General features: G+C 44.9%; 1 pseudogene; it reads left to right on the top strand.

The window, feature by feature from the left end:
• The first annotated feature begins 1,756 nt into the window (after nt 1–1,756).
• Nucleotides 1,757–4,049, top strand: LOC147736459 (E3 SUMO-protein ligase KIAA1586-like; annotated as a pseudogene).
• Nucleotides 4,050–12,548: the final 8,499 nt, after the last annotated feature.

Raw genomic sequence — 12,548 nt, 5'->3', positions numbered from 1 at the left:
CTGAAAAGCCACGGATAAATACCGTGCATTCTTGCCCTTTCCCTGTGATACAGGGCAGTGCAGCAAAGTAACATGCTGTGCTGCCCTGCACCACCATTCCCATAAATATGCCCCTAAGCTCAAAAACTTCATGGTCTCTCTGCTTCATACACAATCCCTTTTAGCATGTGCCGCCTGCTTTGGAACCACTGCAATTATGCAGCAAAGGAGGACAACATAATGTTGGAGGTATGACTAAATTATGAAGCAAAAAAAGACTGCAGGGTTATATAGTACATTTTCTGGTACTTTATTAATTTGACATTTTTACACATACTAACAGTCTCTGGAAAGCTTTCACCTCATTAATGCCAGTGTAACATGCCAATGCAGCGGTGAGAAAGGTGACCAGTCAACCTTTGCACACGGCCTTCCACTCCACATCAACACAATTCACGTTGTTTAGTAACTTTTGATCCGTTTGAGCTACAAACAAACTTTTTTGATAAAACCATCAGATTATGCGGCAGATGTATCATGTGGAAAAATACGGCAGAGCTATAATTATGTGGAAAACATCTGCAAACTGGGATATTTTACCATTCATGTTTGAACATCTAATGCTGGCCTTGTGCATAGGACTACAACTCTGCTTTGCTTGAGTGTCACAGAATGACCTAGTCAACAGTGCTCCCAGCACAGAAAACACTGACAATTAGGTAAAAGTGTTAATTAAATGTAACTAGTATGCACACACTGCCTCGGCTAACTAAAATGCTTTATGCCAGAACTTATCAACTTATTATGTTCCATGTCTGGTTTCCCAGCTGCTATAAGATGTGTACTGCAGTATGACATGTAGGGGGGTTTACTTGGCCATCCAAGTAGTCCCTGCTTTATTAGAGGGTGCAGAGCTCAATAGTTAGAATAGTGGTCTTTAAACCAGGATTTACCGGTGTCTTGCAGTTTTTTTGTGCCTGAACTTAGTTATGGAACAATTTAAAATTGAGCAGTTTCCATTCTGTAGATACCAGTGAAAAATGATCAGTATTTTCTGGCAAATTCATGTTAACTTGTATTTACCATTCCCTTCTTTATTTGAAAGATTTCTCAGATCGTGCTGTTACAGACACTCACCAGAAACCGGAGCATGGTGTTTCTGTTCTCAAACCAGAAAGACCGGTCATCATCAAACCACGGCACTGCAAGGCCAGAGAGGGATCAGGTTTACTGCTAGATCGAAGGCAAATCAGTGTCACTGCATAGGCCGCAAAGCACAGTTGTCACAGAATCTCGGAAGTAGGGGTGCTTCCTAAATCTCTTCCGCCTGCCACATAAATTGCTGCTTACCCAGAAGCTTCGCAGTATTCGACTATCTTCAATTCAACATCACGTTTTAAAGAGGTAAAGACCCTCAACCAGGTTCTGAGACAATCCAATGTACTCCCTCACATTTATTGGGACCTGCTCATTGATACAAACGAAGTAGCATTTAATTCCCCCATTATTCCATTGCATAAATGCATGTAAAAATATTTTTCAAGTAAATGCCTTAAGTGTGGGCTGACACATTTTAATTTACACCTTGGTTTTCATTGTCAAACGGCTAATATTCAATATAGTTCTTACCGTGGAATTAAGAAATGAAAAGGACTCTTTCTTAAATTGTCTTGTGGGCAATCCCAATTCGTACCGACAGCCAGCATTTAAAATAAATCATGAGTTTTGGTACAGTGCTTCTTTTTAAATGTATGCATTTACACAATTATTTATGCAGATGCTTCAGTGGCTGCAGGAGAAAAATGCTCCAGCCACATCTCGCGAAACACAGAAGTCCCCAGGCTCCAGATCGGAAGGACCAATGGCAAAAGCAAATCAGGGTTTTGAAAGGCAAACAAGTGAAAGTGTCAGGATGCCCGAGAAGAGGAGAAGAGTCGATTCTGAAGACGAAGTATTGATAGATGGCTGTGGCACTAACGACAGTCCCATACTCCTCCAAGGAAATGTGGTGGAGAGTATGGATCAAATTGATCACCCAGCCTGCTGGTCTACTGAACAACTTGAAATGAAACGTACAGAGTATCCATGGCTCTTATTTTCCAAAGGCAAGCTTGGATGTAAAGTGTGCAAGAAGGTAAATCTTAAAACAGAAACAAGTCAAGGTGTGCATTTTCCCATGGAATGGGTAGATTGCTTGGTCATTCCATATGGCCCTTCTAAAGACAAGCAGCAAATTTCTCTGCGGAAAAAAATATTTCGTCATAAGAATAGCTCCTGTCATCTTAAGGCATTATCTATTTTAGAGCAGAGGGCCCGTGAAAGTTTTCCACAGTACAATTTGAAAATGCAAATGAAAGTACAGGAAGAGACATGTCGTGTATTCAGAACTGCATACAAAATAGGCAAACATGAGCGCCCTTTTTCTGATATGCCGTTGGATATTGATGTTCAAAAGATGAATGGTGCAGACTTGGGCAGAGTCTTGCATTCAGATCACAGCTGTGATGACATAATAGACCATATTGCTGCTACAATGAGGTCAAGGCTGGTTGATTGTATCTTGCAGAATGAATAAAAAATAAGCCTCATGATAGATGAATCTACCACAGTTAGAAAATTGACCACACTATTGATCTGTGTAAGAGCGTGTATTGATAAACACGATGAGCCACTGACCTTTTTCTTAGACCTTGTTGAGCTGCCAAGCACAGCAGCAGATATAATCTTAGATACCTTACGTGCATGCTTACAGAGACATGGTTTTACTGATGAGTATTTAAAAATGCATTTGGTTCAGCTTGTAACAGATGGGGCTTCCAACATGATGGGTAGGAAATCCGGTGTGGCAACTCTTCTGAAACTGAAATATCCACAGTTGAGTGTATGGCACTGTGCTAACCACAAGCTGGAGCTTGCCGTGGGCGATGTTTGTAAAGAAGTCACAGGCGTTAATCAGCTCAAAGTTTTTTTTAATAAACTTTATACCACCTACCATGCCTCTCCGAAAAATCAGAGAGAGCTTGGGGAATGTGCTCTGGAGGTAGAAGTAAGACTTCTGGCAATTGGAAAGGTGCTAGATGTACGTTGGGTGTCCTCAAGTGAAAGATCTGTGAGAGCTGTTTGGAATAACTACAGAGCACTTAGTAAACATTTCATGGAATCTTCCAAAGACTCAACGAGGAGTGACATTGAGCAGAGGAAATATGCTGGTTTAAACCGTTTATTAACCTCCCTGTTGTTTGTTGAAAATATGGGCATATTATATGATGCGCTCACAGAATTGGGTGACCTATCCAGAAGGCTGCAGCGGCGTGATATGACCATATATGAGGCCGATCGCTCAATACAGATGCAGATTTTGGCGTTTGAATCAATGGCTGATGCACCTGGGCCCTTTGCTACAACTGCATTAAATGCTGCTGAACGGATGCAGTTTGATGGTGTAGGACTGCAACAGAACAAAGGCTGTGTTAGCATCAATAGGGCACAGTTCTTTCGGAGCTTAGCAAATAACCTGCGAAAAAGGATGACAATGTCAAATGCATCAAATGTTTCGAGATGCACAACCACAAACAATGACCAAATCGAATACAAAGAGTTAGTACACAGAATGAAACTCCTACAACCAGTTTATTGGCCAGATCCAGTAGACATCTTATACGGTGAGGGAGAATTACAAAACCTTTGTAGCAGGTTGCATGTATTTGATACTAGGCAGTACATCCTTGGTTTCAGAGAGTACAAACAAAATAAAAAATTGCATCCCTGAAAGCCTGAAACCATTAGTGCACATTATAAACACCTTTTGTACCTCAACTGCTGAATATGAACGGGGCTTTAGTGTAATGAATGATGTGCTCACACCACTGCGGAACAGAATATCAATACATCGTCTGTCTTCTATTATGTTCATGAACATCGTGGGGCCTCCTGTCATAGAATTTAAACCTGAATTTTATGTTCAGAAATGGTTAGAAAAAGGGAGGAGAAGTGCCAATGAAAGAAACTGCATGGCTCGGAGACAAATGGCTTATGATTCCACTTACAAGCGTATTTGGAATATTCTGTGATTGGAAACATGTCCCACATTGTAAATGAATTAAATATAAACAACTTATATATTAAACCTCAAATAAACGTGTGTCGATTGTTTGAATTAAATAACGTTATAAGTTGTAACTGGTCAGTGAAACGTCAAATGCACAAAAAATTGGTATGTTTTGCTATTTTTAGCCACACCTCCGACTCCGCCCACTAATCCAATCCTCTGCTTATTCCCGCCCCCTGAGCCTCCGCCCACAGTCCCCTACTTTTTTTTCCCCACTTCGACCACTGGGTTCAAGCAGTAAATTTTCCGCATTACGTGATGGTCTACAGCCTCCAGAGAGTTTCAGTTTATTCGCGAGGTAGCGAGGAGAGGAGGAGTGCAAGCCTTTGTGGGTGGTACAGGCAGTCTTGTAGATAGATCTTGCCTCAATGGGAAGCCAGCGGAGGGTGGATAACATGGTGTGATGTGGTCGCTTCTTTTGGCCCCATAAATGAAACGAGCTTCTGAATGGAGAACAGATTTAAGAGGGGCACAGGTGGGATTTGGGGAGGCCAGTAAGAAGAGAATTGCAGTAGTCCACTCTGGAGAGGACCAGTGATTGGACCAGGGTTTTAAGGCCTTGCTTCGGGAAGAAGCGACAAATTCCACAAAGAAGGAGCAGTTGGTATCGAGCAGACTTTGCAATGGAATTGATGTGGGAGATTAGATTGAGTTTTTTGTCGAGTATGACACCAAGGGATTTTGGCTGTCGACAATGATGGGTTTATTGTTAAGTAGATTCATCTGATCCATCCATGATTGAACCAGGGGAGAAGAAAGTGAGGAGGAGAGGAGGAGGAATTCAGTTTTGGAGGGATTCAGAATCAGTTGATGGGTTGACATCCAGTTTTGAATGGAGTCGAGTGTAGAGCTTAGGATGGAGTGATCGTGAGTGGAGGCAACCTTGAGGTAGATTTGAGTGTCGTCTGCATAGAGATGATAGTGGACCCTGCATTTACCTAGGAGATTTCCCAGTGGTTCTAAGTAGAGATTGAACAATGTGGGTGCAAGTATAGAGCCTTGAGGAACACCTTGACCTACCGCCAAATGAGATGAAAGACTGTTCGCTATTTTGATCATTTGGGATCTATCAGAGAGGAAGGAAGCAAACCATTTAAGCACAGAGCCATCCATGCCCATTTCCTGTTGAAGAGTGTTGAGGAGAGTGTTGTGACTGACAGTGTCAAAGGCCGCAGAAAGGTCAAGGAGAATTAGAAGACAAGACCCCCCGAATCGAGTATCCGCAGTGCGTCATCAATCACTTGCAGCAGGGCGGTTTCAGTGCTGCAGTTTTGGATGAAGCCAGACTGAAAATTGTCAAGAAGATCATTGTCCTTAATATGACAAGAGAGTTGTTTCGCTATACATCTTTCTGTGATCTTCGCAAGAAAGGGTAGGTTAGTGATGGGGTGGAATTTGTTGAGGTCATTTGCATCAGCAGTGGGTTTTTTCAGCACTCACACACGCACCTTCTCTCTTCTCTCGCTCTCACACTATCTCTCACACACATACACACACACACACACACACACACACACACACACCTACACACACACACATCCACACACTCTAAAAAAGAAACAGCGGCAAATCCAATGGTTTGGAACTTTAGATCAAATACTCACTTAGGACCTAATGGGATCTATGAAGGCCAGAAAGTACTTGTAGCCCGGCGGAGCCACGTGGAAGATAGGCCGCAGCAGCGCTTCAGGAAAAGGTACGACACAAGTTTTATTTCTATGGACGGAAGACCAAGAGCGTTCTCCAGCCATTTATTTATCCCCTCGGGTGGAGCCCGCCCCAAGGGGTGCATGCATGCATGTATGTGGATATCTATAGGGGTGCGCCCGGGTGGCTCTCTACATCGCATTTACCATCTACATCGAACAAAGCTATTTCTACCATTTTAAAGTCTTATTTTTGATCACAGTATTGTGAATTTTTGGCGTTTATTCTTGCGTTAAGTCTAGTAAAGATTACTTATTTTTAGGTCGAGCCTATACAGCACTTGCACTAAGGCGATCAGTTGTATCTGTTTTGTGGAGTCTGGAGTATTGCCATGGGAGCGAGCAGGGATGAGCATGCAATCCCTGCCTTTCTATTTTTAGCGCTGTGCGTATCGTTGGTATTGATGTTATGGAGCGTGCACTTTACAGTGCCCCTGTGGCACAAGCAGGGCCAGAGCACGGTGCTCCTTGTATTAGCACTATGTCTAGGGTCCCCCGGGGCACAAGCAGGGATCCACTGCGTTGTGCCTTTCTTGTTTCTAACAGACAACGCTGCCGTTCATTACTGGCTCACTAGGGGTCATATTATCAAGAAAGAGCGATACATTATCGCCGCTTTTATTGGCAGGAAACTGCCACTAAAGCGGCGATAATGGACTTGATAATATTCCCATGTGAACTCCCATAGCAGCCCAGGTTCTGGTGTTAACTGCCGATAAAAGCGGCGCTAATGTATCGCCCTTTCTTGATAATATGGCCCTAGGAGTTTGTGGAGTCTTCTAGAAAAGAGATTTAAGGGGTGCTTGGGACCCCCAAGTCTACCGAACCGACAGTCCTGTGTGCGGCCGCCCTCCTGCCTGTGAGATGAAAGAACGGCTGCAGCGGACGTGAATGGTAAGTGGGTGATCACCATCGCATGAACCCCGTTTAGCCCTCCTTAAGCATAAACAAATGTATATGTTGGGAGGACGTGTTGTGTTCATTGGACAGGCTGCTGGAGAGGGAGAGAGAGCGGGGTGGTACTATTCAGCAGACACTGCACCCGGAATGCCCGACAGAGTCCTGGCACTCAGGGACTTGCCTTGCCAGGGGTGATGACTTCCCTCCTGGCTCGTGAGGAGGAGATGGACTTGGAGACAGTTTTACCATTGTCTGAAAATGCTGCGAGAGTAGGGGATGTTATTATTTATTTCCCACTGTCTCTGAATTCACATCTAGGCGCTACTGCTCTTCCATTCTGCAGGGCTGTAGGGGGTGCTGTATAGCGTGCCTTCACTGTTCGCTTTCCCATCTTCTCCAGGAGTATCCCTTTCCATCCTTACATATGTCTCTGACCATCCCGGATATCGCCACCTCCAGTTGTCAAACACTTACTATTCCAAAGTCTACTGGTCCCAATTTACACCTTTGCCTTCATGTGTACCCAGGGCTTTATGTGGGCCATACCGGCAGTTCTAACAAGCATTTTACAATGCAATGGTCTTAGCATTCTTAAAGTTAGAGCTATTGGCATTGCTCATGACATTATTTTTATTCATGTTGTTGTTTTTAAAACTTAAATAAATGGCATTATCATTTACAAGGAGAGCAAGCACAACCAACGAGGGGGCAGGGGCAGCAGAGCAAGCACAACCAACGAGTGGGCAGGGGTAGGAGAGCAAGCACAACCAACGAGGGGGCAGGGGAGCAAGCAAAACCAACGAGGGGGCAGGGGCAGGAGAGCAAGGACAACCAATGAGGGGGCAGGGGTAGGAGAGCAAGCACAACCAACGAGGGGGCAGGGGCAGGAGCACAGCGAGGGGGCAGGGGAGCAAGCACAGCGAGGAGGCAGGGAAGCAAGCACAACGAGAGGGCAGGGGAGAAAGCACAGCGTGGGGGCAGGGGAGCAAGCACAGCAAGGGGGCAGGGGAGCAAGCAAAGCGAGGGGGCAGGGGAGCTAGCGCAGTGAGGGGGCAGGGGAGCAAGCACAGCGAGGGGGCAGCGGAGCAAGCACAGTGAGGAGGCAGGGGAGCAAGCACAGCGAGGGGGCAGGGGAGCAAGCACAGCGAGGGGGCAGGAGAGCAAGCACAGTGAGGGGCAGGGGAGCAAGCACAGCGAGGGGGTAGGGGAGCAAGCACAGCGATGGGACAGGGCAGCAGGCACAGCGAGGGGGCATGAGAGCAAGCACAGTGAGGGGGCAGGGGAGCAATCACAGCGAAGGGGCAAGAGAGCAAGCACAGCGAGGGGGCAGGGGAGCAAGCACAGCAAGGGGGCAGGGGAGCATGCACAGTGAGGCGGCAGGGGAGCAAGCATAAACACGCTAAAAACACGAGTCCATCCACTGATTTGAGTTGGGCCAGGCTGTGCGTTTTCATGGCACGCACAGAGAGCATGGCCATTTAGAAAGTGCAATCCTTTGGTGACAGGGAACGGCCAGATAGCCCGCAGGGTTAAATCACAGCTCACCGGATTCGGCTTGTGTAAATCCTGGAGGGAGCTCCTGAGTTCCGAGTTTGCTTTCCGCGGTCAAAAGATTACACGGTTGGAGAGAGGGAAGCGCTGCCACAAATTGGGGCGAGATAGAGATGGCAGGACTGGCTCGAGGTCCGAGATCGGCATCTGCTAGGTGAGATGGAGAGACAATGGCGGCCGCCGCGCTTCGCTCCTGGACACACACAGATGACAGAAGCTAAAGTCCTGAGGGCAATAACCTGGGCAGCCCTGAGCAGGAGCTGAGGAGCATGAGTGCCTGCAGTGGAGTAAGTGGAGCCCCTGGGCCCGGCTGAGCTGAGTGGAGAAGGGCAGGCAGCGCCTCCAAGGCCTATGAGCCACATCCCACAGAAGAGGTGAGAGCGGGCACACGAAGGGTTGCGGCTGGGCTTGGCTGGCGCCCAGAGAGTCAGAAGCACCGAGCAGCTGGGTCTACCTGCCCTCAAGAGCAGGTGGTAGCCGCAGCTGGTATGGAGGGAGAATCTCTGTGAGAGCCGCACGAGTGAACGGGAATACTGCATCTGGGCCGCAGGGCCAGTAGGAGGCCACACGATACCAAGGCAAGCCGTGGCCTAGCGGTATACATGCCGGTGGTAACCACATTGATGTTATGCCTGTTACATGATTGGGTATACCCGGGCGACTGGTAGCGTGTGATTCTACGACTGCAGCACTTTTGAGCAATTATGGATTCACCCCCATTGCATATAGTTAACCACAAGCACAAATTACGAGGGGGCAGGAGCACTCACCGAAGGACTCGGCAGCTTCTCTACTTCTTCCTGCGGCGGTCGGGCAATAATGGTTTCAGCAAAGCGCCGACATTTTCGGATTCGGGGGCGTGGTTTTCGTTCTCTCCTCTTTTTACATTCCAGCCAATGGGAAGAGGAGAGAAAGAAAACAAGAAAAATTAGAAAAAAGACGCCCCCGAATCCGAAAAAGACGGGGTTTAAACGGAGTGACACCCCTCTCCTCCAATGGCTGGCCTCCGTTTAGGAAGCCAGCCAATGGAGAAGAGGGGCGGGTTTAAGCCCCCAACTCTAAAACATAAATTCTCACCAGCGAGACTGCGCAGGCGCAGCCTTTCGCAGCCGAGACCTAAAAAGCAAGTGCTGAGACGGGCTCTTCTTTTTTGCCCTCATCCATAGGGTGAGAAACAAATCTTAACTCTGCAGAAGTGCCACCCTTCATTGCCCTTGATGTAACTTCACAGAGACTCGTGATAGTTTTTTTCAGACTCATCAATTCAGAATCCAAGCATTTTCATTACTGTATACAACAAAGCCATAGTTGTTTCAAATGTATTTTATGCAACTGATAACAAATGACGTAACCAATAGTCCTGGGTTGTTTTTGGTGTAATGTTACTTGTCTGTTAGATGTCTCGATAAAATTACTGTGGGGCGGCACACTGTGCTAAGCACAGATTGTACAAATTTAGGTGTTTTAAAAATTTTAAACCAGGCTCATTCTCATACCGACTACGTCCCTTTGAGAGACCCCCCAGTTCTTTCATCCCCCTTAAAACCCCAGATGTACTGACTAATTTGTGCCCCTCTCGCTCCTAAAGGGAGAACTGCCCCCCTTTCGCAGTGAACACCTCTCGTCAGTGACACGGCCACCCCCACTTCTTAATATGCCACAAGGCGTTCTCCCACTGAAGCGTGTGCCTTTGACACCCCACCCCACATGTTCCAAGTGATTCCCAAATGTTTACTTCTCGCCCAAAACAGCAACAAACCACTATTCGCAGAGTCACAGAAATGCAGACGGTGGTCGACACCTTGCCCCCTCCAAGGTGACCCAGTGGGGTCTCAGCCTCCAGCCTTATGTAGTATGCAGCTGTATTTATCCGGATACGTTTGAAGTGTGACTGCCAATGTAGAGGTAGAAAGGAAGCCTAACCGCATAATTCTAAATTCTTTCGGAGTGTAGGAATTCATTAAAAACGGTTAGTCACACAGGGAATATAACTGCAGATGCAGCTTAAGCAGCTATGGTAAATTTCTAGTGACCCATATGGTGTTAGCACAGTTGTTTGGGAAATGTGGAATGCTGCCGTGTTATTAAGTAAGTGTGCATTTGTTTGGGCCCGATTCACAGAACTAACTTAAGACAAAATCCTAAACTTACTACCATTTTGGTATTCACAGAAGGCACTTACTCATTTTGGTATTCACAGAAGGCACTTACTCATTTCGGTATTCACAGAAGTTAGGAGTCCTAACTTTAGAGCTCCTAAATGCCTTCTGTGAATACCGAAAGTCTTAAAGTTAGGATTTTTCTCAATTTAGTAGTAGTAAAGTTAGGACTCCTAACTTTAGGACGCCTAAATGCCTTCTGTGAATACCGAAAGTCTTAAAATTAGGATTTTTCTCAGTTTAGTAGTAGTAAAGTTGAGAAAAATCCAAATTTTAGGACTTTCTGTATTCACAGAAGGCATTTAGGAGTCATAAAGTTAGGAGTCCTAACTTTACTACTAGTAAATTGAGAAAAATCCTAATTTTAAGACTTTTGGTATTCACAGAAGGCATTTAGGAGTCCTAAAGTTAGGAGTCCTAACTTTACTACTACTAAATTGAGAAAAATCCTAATTTTAAGACTTTCGGTATTCACAGAAGGCATTTAGGAGTCCTAAAGTTAGGACTCCTAACTTCTGTGAATACCGAAATGAGTAAGTGCCTTCTGTGAATACCAAAATGAGTAAGTGCCTTCTGTGAATACCAAAATGGCAGTAAGTTTAGGATTTTGTCTTAAGTTCGTTGTTTAGTGGTCATTATGTTATTGTACTGTCTGCCAGGCTATTCTCCTCGTCTTACTGCCTAACCCTTCTTTTTTTTCTCAGCCTACCTGCCACCATCAACCTGTTTTATGAGCTCTTTAAGGAGATGTTGCTGATAATTAAATGCGTTTAACAAAAGCACAAGAAGTTGGCCTGTAGGAATTTGCAATATCCTCCTTGCATCCATAAAGCCCGGCCAGCCCTACTCCACTTTACAGAACTTAAGACAAAATCCTAAACTTACTACCATTTTGGTATTCACAGAAGGCACTTACTCATTTTGGTATTCACAGAAGGCACTTACTCATTTCGGTATTCACAGAAGTTAGGAGTCCTAACTTTAGAGCTCCTAAATGCCTTCTGTGAATACCGAAAGTCTTAAAGTTAGGATTTTTCTCAATTTAGTAGTAGTAAAGTTAGGACTCCTAACTTTAGGACGCCTAAATGCCTTCTGTGAATACCGAAAGTCTTAAAATTAGGATTTTTCTCCGTTTAGTAGTAGTAAAGTTGAGAAAAATCCAAATTTTAGGACTTTCTGTATTCACAGAAGGCATTTAGGAGTCATAAAGTTAGGAGTCCTAACTTTACTACTAGTAAATTGAGAAAAATCCTAATTTTAAGACTTTTGGTATTCACAGAAGGCATTTAGGAGTCCTAAAGTTAGGAGTCCTAACTTTACTACTACTAAATTGAGAAAAATCCTAATTTTAAGACTTTCGGTATTCACAGAGGCATTTAGGAGTCCTAAAGTTAGGACTCCTAACTTCTGTGAATACCGAAATGAGTAAGTGCCTTCTGTGAATACCAAAATGAGTAAGTGCCTTCTGTGAATACCAAAATGGCAGTAAGTTTAGGATTTTGTCTTAAGTTCGTTGTTTAGTGGTCATTATGTTATTGTACTGTCTGCCAGGCTATTCTCCTCGTCTTACTGCCTAACCCTTCTTTTTTTTCTCATCCTACCTGCCACCATCAACCTGTTTTATGAGCTCTTTAAGGAGATGTTGCTGATAATTAAATGCGTTTAACAAAAGCACAAGAAGTTGGCCTGTAGGAATTTGCAATATCCTCCTTGCATCCATAAAGCCCGGCCAGCCCTACTCCACTTTACAGAACACCTCTCGATGCACTTTCCTAAAGGGTACTACATCACAATGACGTAACAGTCCAATTCTGCCCTCCAAGCCCCGCTTCCGCTCTGAGGGGCCGATTCACAGAACTAACTTAAGACGAAATCCTAAACTTACTACTTTTGGTATTCACAGAAGTTAGGATTTTGTCTTGAGTTTGTCTTAAGACAAACTTAAGACAGACTTAAGAAAAAAATCCTAACTTAAGTCTGTCTTAAGTCTGTCTTAAGTTTGTCTTAAGACAAACTTAAGACAAAATCCTAACATCTGTGAATACCAAAAGTAGTAAGTTTAGCATTTTGTCTTAAGTTAGTTCTGTGAATCGGGCCCTAATTACTCCTTTACTATGCCTTTGGCTTTGACAAAGTACAGCACTC

Source organism: Lissotriton vulgaris, chromosome 1_2 (assembly GCF_964263255.1).
Source record: "Lissotriton vulgaris chromosome 1_2, aLisVul1.2, whole genome shotgun sequence".
NCBI classification, from domain to species: Eukaryota; Metazoa; Chordata; class Amphibia; order Caudata; family Salamandridae; genus Lissotriton; species Lissotriton vulgaris.
The sequence above is the reverse complement of the archived record's forward strand: the minus strand, read 5'-3'. Positions and strand labels throughout refer to the sequence as shown.